At 40.0% G+C, this 16,834-nt stretch overlaps 1 protein-coding gene across 10 annotated transcripts in view; it reads left to right on the top strand.

Annotated features, from left to right (window-relative positions):
• The window catches only part of NTRK2 (neurotrophic receptor tyrosine kinase 2), a 307,491-nt gene that overhangs the window by 15,699 nt on the left and 274,958 nt on the right, over nt 1–16,834 (top strand). The gene's annotated exons all lie outside the window — the stretch shown is intronic.

Here is a 16,834-nt window from a genome sequence, read left to right as displayed (position 1 = left end):
TCTTAATAAGTATTAAAAGTCCTGTATTCTCAAATTCAAACCTCTAGCCTCAGTTTGTGTCTCTCCCTTTGTTCAGTGAGATGATACAGCTCCCGTGAGCTTTCAATGCATCTACTGAGCTATGCTGTCACTCATCTCCCAGGCTTCTTGCTGACCATCTTCTTTTCCTGGAGCACTGTTTCTTTGACTTCTGTCTCTGGCTAACTCCCTTGGCCTCCCTACCTCTGGGCTGTGTCTTCACCATATGCCCATATATCTTATAGCCCCATGCATTCCCCTATCCCAGCATAGGTAAGTTAACATTATAAATGCACTGCTGGCTACCTGTCTATAGACACCATCCTATATAATAAAAGGCTAATATGCAAATCAAGCAAATGGCAGAACAACCAGTTGCTACAACGTGCACTGACCACAAGGGGGCAGATGCTCAATGCAGGAGCTGCCCCCTGGTGGTCAGTGCATTCCCATAGGAGGAGTACTGTTCAGCCAGAAGCCCTGAGCTGGGCTCATGGTTGGCGAGTGCAGCAATGGTGGCAGAAGCCTCTCCTGCCTCCACAGCAGCACTAAGGATATCAGACTGCTACCTTAAGGATGTTGGACTATCAGACTGTTAGACTGTCAGTTGGACATTCTTTGAAGGCTCATGGACTGCAAGCAGGTGCAGGTCAGGCTGAGGGACATCACCCTCCCTGAGTGCACAAATTTCATGCACCAGGCTTCTAGTTAGAATATAGACTACACAAAGACAGGGATTATGTAGATCTTGCTTACTGCTCTCTCCTGACACCCAGTACAGTGTCCTAGATTCCCACATTATACACCTACACGTGAATATACCCACACCCATACCCCTCTACAAATCTATCATTTAGAGGTCCAAGTAAGAGTATTTACTAATAGTTGTTTGGGTCACCTCTATGAAAATTTCTATACTTGACTTTTTCAAAGTCATTGAGTTAAGATGTTTCTTTAAATAAATAACTTTTATGGAATTAAATAGCACAGCATTAGTTCATATGCAGTGAGAAATCAATTCATTATAGAGACAGCATAGCTGGAGAGGAAGAAAGACAAAGCTTTGATGAGCCAGCTGATTCTGTATCCAACAAGGAGGAGGGGCAGGGGAGAGATGAGGATGAGGGCAAGCAGATGAGAGGTACACAACAGGCTGGCTGGCTCAACAACAGAGGTGAATCTGGGAGAAAAGAATCATTCCAGGGACATCTGATTCCAGCAAACAAATCGGTCTAATGAGAAGGAGTTGTGCTTTTTCCGTTGTGTAATAGCTAATAAGGAAGATCCCTGTGGATCGATCGCAGTTTTCCCTAGGACTGCATTTATGATGCTTCACTTAAAAAGCGATTCTGGCGTGAGATTTCAGATGTGATTTATCCTTCTTTCAATATGGATGGTAGAGACTGTTCATTTTTCTCTCAAAGAATGGCAGACATCAGGAATAAAAAGATAGTGTGGCCGGTGCCATGTGATGGACCATCTGATGCATGCCCTTTTGTGCCTTTGCAATCGAGGTGCACACATGGGCTGATTTTATGAATGTTCCCTGGGCTTTCTTTATATTTATAGTAATAACACGATTATGCATCTTGTTACTTCTTTGAAAAACTGATCATAAAACAACTGATAGACATAGGAAACTGGAGGGCTCTTAAAAATAGAGTAGGGAAGTATGTAGGTGAACAGATAGTGCTGAATAATCCAAAAAAATTCTCCCTTGAGATAAATAACATCCATTTATTTATGTTTACATGGTGCACTATGTTTATAATGTACATTCAAATAAAATAGGCTCTTGATATATTTTGAAAGTTAATTTTTAAAAAACGAATGGGCATTATAGATCCAACATATGATGTTAAACTCTAATGGGAAAAATCTTATTTTTGGTTGAATCATTGGTTCTCAGGGTAAGCCTGGTTGACCCTTTGGGATTTAACTTCTTAGCCTTCTCCTTTATTCTCTAAGGAAATTGCTTTCTCACTAATAAAGAAATTGCTTTCTCACTGGAGTTTAAATGCCTGGCGCCTTGATGGCGCTATTGAGCCTTTTGTTTACTCCAGCCTAGCCTGGAAGGCACTCTGTCGTTAACTTTCATTGTATTTGATATCCATACATGTACAGTTTAGAGGGCAGTAGGTATTTGTTGACAAAGCTATAACTGAAATGAAAGACAGGAATTGGCTGTTTATACATGCATGAGTGGATTGGTTGATTGATGAGTTCATTCATTTATTTAGTCAATTAGTCAATTAGCAATTATATATTTTACATGTCCTCCCACCAGGCTCTTTTCTGGGTCCTGGGTAACAAGACTTAGGCAAGCTCCTACCATTTGTGCGGCCTGTTGAAGGGCACCAGTGATCTTCAGTCAGATCACTTCTGTCTCACAGCTGTGTAGATAATTCCTCCTACACATCTAGACTCCAGCCACCGCCACCACAGACAGCGGTTTGAATCTCCCTGCCCCCTACAGTCTTGTGCCTAGGGACATGCATATCCATAGCAGATCCACAGAAAAGGCCTACATAGGCCCTAGGAGTGGGCTCATGGTCTTTGGATAGGGGAGTTTTGGGATCCTACTAGGTCAAGAAGAAAGGTGCCATTTCCAGGTCAGACCATCCTGTTGGCCCTGAGACTCCTTGTCACAAAGGAACTCAGTTGGAGGAGAACCAGAGTCAAGGCCTCTGTCCTGCCTGAGTCCACTGCCCAGAGCTAAGGGCACAAGAGGCAAGGCTGTTTGGGCCTCTACCTTGTATCTGGCCTCTGCATTATGGTAGTTTTGTGCTATGATGATGCTGTGAAAGTGCAGGGTTTATGCCACAAGAGCAGGCAGTGGGGTGGCCAGAATCTCCATGCTTCTCCCATTGCAGGCCCCCTCTCTTCAGGGGAATTCTCAGTCATGGGGGTCAATGTTTCCTGCAAGGACAGCATGCACAGGATTCCCCTCTGACTTGTATTACAACAAGCTCATGATATCACAGACACTGACATAACAGCACAGCAGAGATCCGTCCCCAGCAGTTAATGGGTAAACTTCAGTGGCTACCAGCTCCTACTTTTCTCTCTTCCCCTTACAGATTTTATTAGTACCCTGAAAGGTCTAGATATGAATGTAATATTTTATGATTCAGCTCATATGGCTGACTATACACTGAGTGGCCAGATTATTATAATCTCTGAAAGCATAAGAATCTGGCCACTCAATGTATATACTATATAATAAAAAGCTAACATGCAAATTGTCCCCTCCACCAGGAGTGCGACCAGCGGGCAGGCTGGCCAACCACCCATGATCCCTCCCCATGGCCAGGCTGGCCGGACCCCATCCATGCACGACTTCATACACCAGGCTTCTAATACACACACACACACACACACACACACACACACACAGACACGCTGAGTGGCCAGATTATTATGCGTTCTGAGATCATAATAATCTGGCTACTCAGTGTATATTAGCTAGTACCCTAGGAGGGATCCTAAGATTGTGAAAACTGCCTAAAAGTTCCTTTCCTCAATATATTTTTCCAAGCTGAAAAATTACTGAACATGCCATTTGCTCATAGGTGATTGGCACATCAATATTTCATTTTCTTGAGGTATTGTGTAGAGGAGTGCTACAGGTTGTGAAGCAGGATTACTTGGTGGGTTAAGAGCCCACCTCACTCTGAAGCTAGTCTGCCCCTACTGTTTGAGACTAATTATTAAAGCTCTGTGTGCCTCACTTTCTCACCCATCAAAGGGGAAAATAATAGTGCCTTTGGTCTCTGTGAGGTTAAAATGAGCTGATCCATGTAAAATGTTTGTACCAGTGCCTAACACATACCCTGTTTCCCCGAAAATAACACAGTGTCTTATATTAATTTTTGCTCCCAAAGATGCGCTAGGTCTTATTTTCATTCAGGGGATGTCTTATTTTTCCATGAAGAAGAATACGGTACACATTTATTGTTAAATGAAAATAAAGGAAATTTATTACCTGTATACAGTATGGTAGTACGGTAGTTGTCAACACAAGCCAGATAAACTGTGAATCCTACAGTATCAAGAATTTACTCATTTATTCAATGACAATCATGTCATCATCTTCTGGAACATCATCATAACAATCTAATTCCTGAATTTCCTGGTGAATTTCTTGTGACTCCATTTCTTTCAGAATCAGTTGACCAAATCTCCCCTAGGGGGGCCTTATTTTCGGGGGGATGCCTTATATTTCACTCATAAGGAAACCTGTAAGTAGGTCTTATTTTCGGAGGATGTCTTATTTTCGAGGAAACATGGTAATAAGAACATGACTGTTAGCTTTTATTCTGTGTGTCTATCCTAACCATATTTTAAAGGATAGTGGACTCTATAAGGGTTGAGGAGGATGGAAAAGCAAAAAGGATCTGCTTTGAGTATGGCACTGGACAGGTGTGGGGTTAAGGGGACAGATGTGCAGCCATGGCACGCCCTTTGCTTCTTGGCATATTTCTCTCATCTTGTGGGACCAAGTGTGCTCAGCTAATTGGGATATTGACCATTTATGTGCTGAGCAATCATGGGTCAGACTCAGCCACTATTATGCAGGTCATGGTCTTGTTCTGCCACTTTGTTAGATAGTCCTGGTCCATTTCATTTATTAGATTGTTTACAACAGTTGCCCTGGACTCTGGAGGAGATCAGTCAGTTTGTACTCCATTTTCTCTTTTAACTGTCATTCTCACTCATTAATTGCAAGGCCTTTAAAAAATGCTTTCCCTCTCTCTCTCTCTCTCTCTCTCTCTAATTGTGGTAAAATACACATGGCATAAAATTTACCATCTCAACCATTTTTACATGTATGATTTAGTGGCATTAAGTACATTCAAGTTGCGCAAGCAACACCACTGTTCATTTCCAGAACTCTGTTTATTTTGCAAAACCAAAACCATTAAACAACTCCCCATTCCCCTGTCTCTAGCTTCTGTCAAACACCATTCTACCTTCTGACTCTTTGCATTAGACTATTCTAGGTACCTCAAAAATATGTCTTTTTGAATAATGCTATATCTCAAACTATTTTTTTAAATAAGAGATTTGTTTAGGATTTAAAATGCACTCACACTTCCCATTTGCAAAATAGCTTTTCTTTATTGTGGCCTTACACAACCACTTATGACTGGGATCTTTTCCCACCAGCATCTTTGTAGTTTAATGCCAAAGAAAGAATCTCTGACCTTCTATAAAAGTGACTGAAGGTTAACATGTGATGTGAAACCAGTGAGGATAAAATTGGAAGTGTCCCTGATATTCTATTGCTCTTCTTACTCCCACAGCCTATAAATGTTGGCTGAAGAATTGTGCCCAAATCAAAACAGACCTTCACAGAGATCCTAAAACTTCACCACTTAAATCATTCTCTTTTTTTGACATTATGCCTGATGCTCAGTTTTCTCTGTGCCGTGCTTGATCTATCCCTAAGTTGGAGCAGAAATATTTAGTTCCACAAATTCTCTTTGTATGAAATGATTTGACCTGACCGGAGGCCAAGAGCTTTCAAAGCTATGTTCTGCTGTGATTAGTGCTGACTTGAATGCTTCTTAGAATTCTTAGTGCCTGGGCTAATCATTGGACACTCTTTTTTTGCTAGTCATAAATGAAACATTTATCAGCCTGAAATAACAGAGAAAGAGGAAAATGTATTTTTTTAAACGTTAATTTATGTGTTGGTTTGGAGTCGCAAGATGATTTCACTTATTTATGACCATTCGCTCTGAAACTCACATGAATCGTGGATGAAATGATTTACTAACCATTTCTTGAAAACAAGTATAAGATAATGGCCACTGAGTTTGAGTTTATATGGAACACATATTAGAAATGTTGTAGGTAACCAGCATTTAAATAACTGATGGAAATTATTTTATACAATAAGGTTACTAAGGTGAAAATGAGGGGAAGAGAGCGAATGAGGAATAAGAAAGGAATAAAAAATGGATCCCCGCTCACTGTAAGGGTTGACATAGTTGCTGGGACCGAGTACAACAGTTGTGCTCAACTTCCTGGCAGGGAAAAGAGAAGCTCATTATTAGGAAGGAGAATGCCTCCTAATCCACAGGAACATGGCTTTGTCTGGCACTGTGTTCTGAAAGGAATTTCTTTTGCAGGGGACAATGAGTGATGTAATTCATAGCTCTTATGAAAAAATGCACAAGTAGATTTTATTTCTTCTTATTGAGAAGGCCAGGGAAAGTTGGGGGATGTGATGAGGACCTCCATGCTGCAAGGAGGCTGAAGTGGTTCAAGAACGTAACCTCCCAGTGCTATGTTTATAAGATGGGTAGGCCATGGGGTCTTGGTCCCCCTTCCCCACATTCCTTCTGCTGAGCCTGGCTTTGCTGGAAGCTAGACTGCACGTGCTTTGAAGTTGTCCCTTCTGACCACAGCTTGGAAATGTTCATCTCCATTGCTGGTTAAGGCCAGATCTGATCTTTTTGGAAACCAGACAACCAGATGGTCAGGCTGACATCCTTTTACAAAGACCAAGCCGCCTGCCTGCGTGCTCATCCAGGTGGAAGCCACCCGGTCCCCGGACCAAGAAGAGCTGCGGAGGTACCAGCGGGCAGATCCAGGCTGTGGGGGAGCAGCCCTTTGCCCCAGAACACGGACAGACGCTCAACTGAGAGTGCAGAGTTCCACCCACAGGGCACAGCAGAGATGGTTTTAGCTTGGAAGCTGTGAGGAGCAGGTGTGATCATCCTATTTTCAGCCAGAGGAGAGGCCCCCTCAGGCTCCGGGGGTGCTCCAGCCGGGGAGGGAGGGCCTCTCACGGGCCTGCCTGATAAATTAGCTACAGAACACACCAAAGGTCACCCGATGAGCTGACTTGTGTTTGTGGTGGTTTCATATTGACCGATGTCAGAGGACATCTGCCCAAAATAAAAATTTCGTCTTAAATATAGCTTAAGCCTGCTTCCTGACAGTAGTTCGATATCAGAACCATTTCCGCCATGGGGTCCTCATCTAAGATTCGGAAATGGTGTGGTAATACATGTTCACTTACTTGATTCTCATTTGCTTCGGTAGGTTATTGTGACCTATCGAAAGATCTGAGACCTAATGTGAAATATACAGGTATCCCTGCAAAAATACAAACACATGTAACGGGATAGCTCAATTGGTGTTTCTCTCTTTTTAGATTTAATCCATTGGAATTAATAATTATTCAAAGTGTGTATTCATGTTTTTGGGGCACCCCATATAATGATACCTGGAAGGAAAACATTTTTTTTTGGTCAGGAAAGAACACATCCCCTTTTCCTCCTGGGTATTTAGTTGCCACTGTGCAAAGTATAAAATTGTACTTTCATATGTTGTGTCTGTATTAGTTAGCTTTTAACAACAGAGGAAGTTGCTGAAGGTTCTGGACAGGTAGATGTAGCTTCTTTGAAAACATGATGTATTTGCATTGTGGTTTCTGTGTCCCTTGATTTGATGAGATTCCACTTTAGGATCTCTGTGCATGGAGAAGACATACCAATGTCGGAGAAGAGTTGGGGCATTGAAGTCTCAGAGGAAATTACAAGCAAGAATTATGTCAGGTGTCATAAAATCTTTCCATGGGCCAGTGAAATGGCTGAGGTTGATTGGGAACGTTACCAACTGGAAATGTGCCCCAACCCCCCAGGGGCCCTGCCACTCACCTCGTCCTAACTGTGGCCAGGAAGAAATGCTAGTCCAGTTTGGCAGACCTTCTGCTTTTTGTTTGTTTGCCTCAAGAAAAGATAGAAGATCATATTTCTAAAATGTGAAATCTCTCCATTTTGAAAAGCAAGTGGCTAATAAGACACATAGAAAAATAAAGGACCCCAGGTCTGGGCCCCATGCTGTTGCTGTGACTTCTGGTCAACCAGTTTATGAGGTTTTCCCATCACATTATTTGTAGGCTGGGGTCCAATCCTCAGCCTGCAGGAAAGGCTGTGACTTAATTTAAGTCAAATGAGAAATTTACATTTTCCTAGTGAAGATGGATGTGTTTTATGTAGAAAGCCAACTTTAAGGTCTTTTTCTAGAATTTATTTTTCTGGTCATAAGTTGTAGTGTTTCTTGTTGGGAACCTCCTTGTTCCTAGAGATAGGTAAGAAAAAGATATATAAATATAAAGAGAAAAAGGCAGAGTGTAAGTTTTTCTTTCATAATATTTGGCTGAAACTTTTCTTGTAACTTGTATAGTGAAGGAAACTGAGATATTAAGTCCAAATTTCCTCTTTCACCGATGTGGGCACTGGTGGCTGGCTGAAATTAGGCTCACCATGTACTTAGTGACAAGCTGGCACTTGAACCTTGGTCTTCTGCTCATTGTTCATAATAATTAGCATTAAGTGAGGGCAGTTTCCTAATTTTCCCAACCAACCCATGAGGCAGTTATGGTTGTTATTCCATTTCATAGACAAGTGAATTAAGGGATAGCCCCAGGCCAAACAGCTAGTAAGAGGTGAAGCTAGTGCAGTGGGTTTATCCCTCACACTATACCACTTATATTCTTTTCTAGCCACTTGGATTCTTAAATCCCTAGGGATATCCTGGAAGCTGCAGTTCTTAGAGCTGCAGGAGAATCTGTAGAAGATAAATGAATATCTCCTCTTATAGCTCTGTGTAGATATACTACACGGGAGCATCCTATAAAATGTCCTCATTCCTTTTCATTGACTATTGAATTAGGCGATGATTATTTATGAAGGTCCACTATGCAAAAATTTTAGAAATTATTCCTTATTGAAGGTTTACACATCTGTGGTCCTACTGGTGTGGTATAGTGGTTATGAGCTCGGAAATCAAGGCAAGTAGATCTGGGTACAAATCCTGTTTGGGCAGCTATGTGAACTTCAGGAAGTGACCTGGCGTGGTTGGGCCCGTTTTCTCTTTAGAAAAGTAGGCACAATCATAATGCTTCCCTGGTAACATTGTTGTGTTCAGGGAGACAATCCCTGGGCAATAGAGTGCCTGGCACACAGTTAGCATTCTGTAACAGGAATTACTGATGCTGCTTCTATGCTAATGGCCGAAAGAGGTGGAAGTGCTGTTGCTAACCAGCATGCCCTAGCAGGAGGTTCACGTTCAGATTTCGAGCATGCTTTTGCTGTTCTCTACATTCATGAATTTACAGTGGGGGTGGTGTATCCTGTCTTAAGAATGAAGTGATCGCCGAAACCAGTTTGACTCAGTGGATAGAGCGTCAGCCTGCGGACTAAAACGTCCCAGGTTCAATTCCGCTCAAGGGCATATACCTTGGTTGCTGGCACATCCGCAGTAGGAGGTGTGCAGGAGGCAGCTGATCGATGTTTCTCTCTCTCATCCTCTCATCGATGTTTCTAACTCTCTCTCTCTTCCTCTCTGTAAATAATCAAATATATATATATATATTTTAAAGAATGAAATGATACATTGGAAAATTCCTGCTTTGAGTTCTGCTATATCATGGATTGACTACCATAACTCTTTCTCAGCATTTTGCTGAGAAACTGAAGCTGCCTAGTTATTGACTTGGGACAAAGAATTTTTTTTTTTTAGAGGATTATTATATTCCCTGTGTTGGAAATCCTGTGGCAGAGAGGCTCCTATAAGAGTTGAAATGCCTCACCCCATGCTGTAAGCCTGGGAACATACCACAATCCCTTTTGGCTTTTAGGTTTTACCTACTTTTATTAGGTCATTTTGTTATTTGGTGTGTGTGTGTGGTGGGGGGGTGGGTTGGGTAGCAGGGTGGGGAGTGGGGTGGGAGGTGGTAAGGTTGGTCCAGGTAGAAGGAAGTGATTCCATTTTGAAGAGTGGCCATTAGGTACATTCATTGCTGTTACCATTTCTTTTCAATGTATTGCCCAAGTATAGTTCAGGTAATACAGTCTAAGTTAAAGATAAATTTTATTTTAGAGGATACTGCTGTTAGGCTAATACTCATGAAGAAAAGCTGCATTAGAAACAACCCCTTATTACTCAAGCAAATTACCCAGAGGAATTATTTGATAGGTTCTTATTTTTTTTCCTCTTTTCTTTTTTATTTGATAGGTTCTTAAAGCCGGTGTGAAATCTGTTAAAATTCGACGAGGACCCTTTCTAAGAACCTGTAATTCAAAAATACTTCTGTGAATTTTCCTAAATTTACCTCTTTCCCCAAAAAACTACCAGTAAGAATTTTGCTAAGTCTGAGGAGAGGAAATTCTTTACCCTCAAGAAAATGTCTCAGTGAAGGACCTAGATGTCCAGTTGAGGTTGGAGAAGCTTTGGTGACACACAAAATAAGATGGCAGATAGATATTTGGCTTATATGCATATTCTTTATCTGTTGACTTTCTGGTCTCTCTCATCAAGGCCTGAGCTCCATTTAAACCTTTGTTGACCTGCCCAATCATATCTTGTCATTCCTTCCACTTTGGCCTTACCAGCCAGGTGCTTGTATCTATGCTTGGAACCTTCTTTTTTGTGCCCATCAAAGACTGTTGGTAGTGAGCCAGGCCTCTGGAGACCATAACCTCTTTCAAGGTTAAGAACCTTGGAGCCCAGCTGGTGTGGCACAGTGGTTGAGCATCAAACTATGAACCAGGAGATCACAGGTTCGATTCCCTGTCAGGGCACACGCTTGGGTTTCAGGCTCAGTCCCCAATAGGGGGCATGCAGGAGGCAGCCAATCAATGATTCCCTCTCACTATTGATGTTTCTACCTCTCTCTCCCTCTCCCTTCCTCTCAGAAATCAATAAAAAATATTTAAAAAAAAGAAGCTTGGATATCTATCTTCATTTATCTAAAGATTATTGGAGGCAATTTCTAGTCTTAATATTCCTGAGGCGTTTGGTGGCAAATAGTACTAATTTTCCAAAGGCAATTAATTTTTATATTTAAAAAGATAAATAAGTACTATAGTTGGTTAGAATGTGTTATGTATTTGTGATCCAAATTCACTCCTAGATTAGACAAATTTTGCTTTCAAAATTGGCTCTCCATCTTCCTCTGTTACTGTCTTTCCCTGTTTTCTACATGAAGTTATTTTCTATTATCATAATTTTCATTTAGTACACTTACTATGCATCTTTCATGAACATGTGTGTTTGTGTCTGGTCTTTTCCATGGGGTAATAAAAGTCCACATAGAAGAAGCTTAGGTCTGTCTGCTTGTGCTAAGTCCACCAGCATTCATGAGAATCAGTTCTGTGAGTACATGAAATGGAGATGCAGTGAGATGGATAAAACTCCTTCATTTGAAGAGTTAGTGGTTCAGCTGGGGAGTCAGATAGGTTCATGGAAAAATGCAAATGTGGGTACAAAGAGTACCTCTATTTCTTCTAATTCTTAATTACAAATTTGAAAAATGCTTGCCAAATGATGGCAAAAACATGCTGTGATTGCAAAGAGCCTTTTTGGGTTACGTAGAAATCAAGCAACATTTCAGATTGACTGGGCACCAGAAGAGATTCAGGAGAATTCATTAAGAAGTTCCTTGAATATGGGATCCAATATTTAGGGCAATAGATAGTGGCCTTGGGATGTAGTAAAAGTGAAAATTTTTGATACTATGAGGTCCACCCTAGAGTCCTTTATATGAATTCAAGAATGGAGAAAGGCATATTTGGGCAAAACAGGTTGTTTGATGACCAAGAATGATTCCACACAGATTGCTAATGAAGGGGTGGGCCAGAGGGAATGGGAGTCCCAGGATCTAAGTGAGAGAAATTCTTAAGGACTGTCAAATGAAAATAAATTCAAATTCAGCGAGTCTCTTTGTCACTGTTCAAAGGCTGCCGATCTCCCTAAAATAGAATGAAAGCAACCTTTGCAGGTTGGAAGGGCAGAAGCTTGGTTTTCCATGAAGAACCAAAATTCTGCTGAACTCATGAGATTCTTATTGGAACAAGCACTGGGACATGGGCTCTAGGGAATGGCTAGGGGAATTAGAGATTGTCATGGAGAGAAAGCTTTTGATAAAGGCCTGTGTCAAAATGCTGGGCCTTCCCTCTGCTTTGCCAGGAATTAAACTGTTCTCAGAGATGTGTTTTATTAAGCAAAGCTTGACTCAGTACAGAGCCTCAGAGTTTGACAGCATTCTGACTGGAGTGATTGGAAATGGGGCGGGGGGGGGGGGGGGGAAGTTGGTGTCACATCTTTCACTTGTCTTCCCTGACTTGGCTCTTCCTCTCTCCTTTCTGACCCTGGGGTGGTCTCCGAGCAGTGCAATGAGATGGGAGATTTCAGAAGACCTGGTGTTGTCAAGATCCTCCTGGAGACAGGTGGAAATCACCAGTAGGGGGCAGCCCAGCTCCTTAGTCTCCTGGTTCCTGTGGAGCAGTTCCTGTGGGGGCAGGGAGCAGAAGGTTTTCAGACTTCTGCCTTTTGGGTGGTCCAGGGAACTAGAACTTAGGCCCAGGTATATTTGTTCACTGAGCAACTGAGAAGCCCTGGAGTTCAGCTTCCCTGCAGTCATTTCACTTCTGTGCATTTTGTTGTCTCTTTTTCTCCCTATCTCTTTCTCTCCTTCTTCCCTTCCTCCCTCCCTTCTTTTCTTCCCTCTTCATAAATTTTTAAAAGAAAAAGAAAAACCAAACACACAATGACATAACAATAACTTCATGTACTTATATTCAGCACTAACACTTCAACATTTTGTTCTTTGTTGCTATAAGTCTTTTTCTCTTTTAATAAAAGAGTTTAGTAGTTTAATAAAATAAATACTTTAACAGCTTATTTCTTAATCCCAGACCCATTCTCCTTTCCCAAAGTGATTTCACTTGCAATTTTTTTAATACTTCACATGTATAGCTTACTATGAATATTATTCATTGTTTTCTGTATATTTTTTTTTTGGAAAAAAAACAAGACAAATAAACAACAAACCAACAAAAACTCATAGACACACACAACAGTATAGTGGTTATCAGAGAGAAGGGGGATAGGGCAGGTAGAAGAGAGTAAAGGGGATTAAGTTTATGGTGACAGAAGGAAATTTGACTATGGGTACAATATACAGATGATGCATTATAGAATTGTAAACTTGAAACCTATGTAATTTTATTAGCCAATGTCACCCCCATAAATTAAATACCTTTTTCAAATTTGCACTAGTTGTTTTATATTATATGCATATATTATTATTCATTTTCCTTCATTTAGCATGAAGATTACTTTCTGCTCAAATATAAAGATCTGGTTCAATTCAACTTATGAATTTGACACATCTTATTCTTTTCTGTTTTTAAAATTTATTTATTTTTAATTTATTTTAAAATATATTTTTATAGATTTCAGAGAGGAAGGGAGGAGGAGAAAGATAGAAACATCAATGATGAGAGAGAATCATTGTTCTGCTGCCTCTGTCACACACCACACAAGATGGAGCCTGCAACCTGGGCATGTGCTCTGACTGGGAATCAAACTGTGACCTCCTGGTTTATAGGTTGATGCTCAAACACTGAGCAACACCAGCTGGGCTTTAAAAAAAATTAAAGTTATTAAAATAAAATTGGCAAATAACATTATATAAATTCAAGGAATATATTATAATTTTATATCTTTATATTTTATTGTATGCTCACTCCCAAAATATAATTTCTTTCTGTTACCATGCATCTTTACCTAATTCACCATCTCCCTACCACTCTCTCTGTGATAACCAGCATTCTGTTCTCTGTATCTGTGAGTCTGGTTTTGTTTGTTTTGTTACTTTTCTGTTTTATATTTCACATATGAGTGAAGTTATAAGATTTTTGTCCTTTTCCATCTGATTTATTCCACTTAGCATAATACCTTCAAGATCCATCTATATTGTCACAAATGACAACGTTTCATCTTTTTTTTTATGGCTCAGTAGTTTCTGTATTGATGGACACTTGGGTTGTTCCCAAGTTTTGATTCTTACCGTAAATATAAAGAATATTCATGTATATGTCTCCTTGTGTGCATGTGTAAGAATTTCTCTTGGGTGAATACCTGGAAATGGAATGACTGGGCTATGAAGTATGCCAATTTATAATTTTCTAGGATGCTGATAAATTGCTCTTCAAAGTGGTTATACCAATTTATCCCTCCAAAATGTAAGAGAAATTTTCACATCCTTAGACATGTTCTATATTGTTAATCTTTAAACATTTTGTCACTCTAGTGTGAGAGGAATGGTATGTCATTATTTAATTTTTATTTCAGATTCCTTGTAGGGTGAGCAGTTTTTTATATGTTTCTTGGCCATCGAGTTTCCCCTTTGACAATTGTTATTAATTTCACTGGCTTCCTTTCTAGTTCTGTGATTCCTCAATGGTAGTGAAGGAAATCTTAGGGGTAGATTTCATGATCATTTTATAACAAGCAGCTATCATGTGGGCACCTTTGCAGATGGTAACTTATGAAGGGGAATTCCCGGGCATCTGGGAGGACATTTGCCAACCTTTTAAACCAGTTCTGTTGATTTTTCCATTTTAAACAGGAGGAAAAAAAAATCATTATTTATCTAGGAAATTCCTGTCTCCACAGTGAAAGAGTATTCTCTAGTGACCACTTTTTCCATAATTTTATATGGTTCTTTTAATGGTTTTCCACAAAATCGCCTGTCTAGTCTTAGATCCAGGAGCAGTTATGTTTTGCTTAATGTCTGACTTATTTTATTCTCATGAGCACTATAAATTTACCGTTGATAAAATTTATGTCCCATTCCTTCTTTTCTTGGGCATGGGTGACTAGAAAATCTAGAAATAAACTTGTGGCTTTTTTCTAACAAGTATACACATTTTAAAACCTAATTTCTAGCATCTGTTGATGACTCTGCCCTTGCCTCTCTTTCTTGTCTGACTTCCATTTTTATTTATGTTAGCTCACTGTATTTTATCGAGTACAATTAGGGAGTTTATGAACTAAAAATCTGGTGTAATTGACGTGTTTCTCTCACATCGATGTTTCTCTCTCTGTCCCTCTCTCTTCTACTCTCCCTAAAAACCAACAGAAAAATATCCTTGGGTGAAAATTAACAAAAAAATCGGTGAGAAAAACAAAACAAAACAAAAGCCCTAATTGGTTTGGCCCTAGCTGAATAGAGTGTCAACTTGTAGACCAAAGGATCCCAGGTTCAATTCTGGTCACAGGCATGTACCTTGGTTGCAGGCTCCTCTCTGGCTCAGGCACTGGTCAGGCATGTTCAGGAGGCAACCAATGGATGTGCTTCTCTTACATTGATGTTTCTATCTCTGTCTTTGCCACTCTCTTCCACTTTCCCTAAAAGTCAATGGAAAAATATCCTCAGGTGAGGATTAATAACAACCCCTCCACCCCCCAACAAATCTAGTGAAAAGTGTAATAAAAATAAAATGAAGGTAATAAATAACAAAGATAAATGCTCTGTGCCTCAGTTGATTAAGGACCTGTTGAGTGTTGGTCCCTGTTGTAAGCATGTAGGATACAATGATGTCTAGACAAAAGAGAGTTGAGGATTTCAGAACACTGACAGCCACCATGCTAGTGCAGCTATAAGGAGTGGACAGGTTTCTCTGAAAATCTTTGTGAGCCCAAATAGAACTGTACTCCACACCATTTACTCCCTTTACCACAATTGCATTAAAAAAGCATTAAAATTTAGGGTTCCATGGAATCCATCTCTTACTAGCAGATAATTTAGAAGGAGGTCACTGTGATCTCTATTGGAAATGTTAGGGGATTAAAAATCTTGGAAAAATGCATTTAATGTGTGATAATTTTAAGCATTTAATAAAAAACCCTCTTGTTGTTGAAAATTGTTGTTTGAGCATTAGGTTGGAGCCTTAAAATGTTTCCTTCTGTGTGCGGTAGAAAGAGATAAAAGAATGAGTCCTTTCTGCACATCTATTAAGTGCCAGGCCCTGGGTATCAGGGAGAACCAAGATCTTTGAGTAGAAGATGCCTTTCTCCCTTGGAAGTTGCATTTTTATATAATGGGGATAATGTTTAGGTAGGTCCCTTTAAAATTATTTCCCTTTGGTGTAATTTTGTTCCCTCAGAGCATTTACTTATTTTATTTCTAAAATTTGTTTTCCAGAAATGGGTGCCCTAACTCTTACTTTTTGTTTCATTTTTGGGTTAAGTAGAAGGGACCTATAGATACTTCATCTTCTCCCCAACTGGTTACTTTTTAATTTTTCCGCATTTTAACTCATGTTGGTAACAGCAGGATTATATATATTTGTTTTCAGTGTCTTAATTGGAATATGTTATTTATCTTAATGAAAAAGAAAGAAAAATGCATCAGAGCACAACTTTTTATAGTGACTTTAGAGCTCTAAGGGTTGCCCATACATCCATTAGAATATACATCCATCCATTCTTTATCTGTTGAATAGCTATCTTGTGCAAGGTACTTTGGTAGATGCTATGGTGTATATTAAGAACTGTAAGACAGGAGCCACTGTCTTCAAAGAGGTTTTGATCTAATAAAAATGGAAGACAGGTTCTTGACTAACTATCACAAGGAAATCCCATAGAGGCAATTTTAACAGCTTTGTGTTTGTATTAGTGGGTCTGTATTCTTGGTCACAAGTGACAGAAATTCAGAACAAACTTTACTTAGTGGCATCTGACCTCAGCGGTGCCTGGATTCAAAGGTTCTAGTGACATTTTCAGTGTTCTGTCTTTTTTTTTTTGTATCTCCTGTCCTTCTTCTGTGTATGAATTTATTCCTGGATAGTTCCCTTGTGGCAGAAAAATTTCACATGAAACCCCAGACTGTGTAATTTTTGAGAGAGAGAGAGAGAGAGAGAGAGAGAGAGAGAGAGAGAGAGAGAGAGAGAGAGAGAGAGAGAGATTGAGAGAAAGAGAGAAGAAAGAAATAAAGAAGAAAGAAAGA

This window comes from Pipistrellus hanaki (assembly GCF_964339955.1).
Source record: "Pipistrellus hanaki genome assembly, chromosome: 11".
NCBI lineage: Eukaryota > Metazoa > Chordata > Mammalia > Chiroptera > Vespertilionidae > Pipistrellus > Pipistrellus hanaki.
This window is presented reverse-complemented; position numbering and strand designations above follow the sequence as displayed.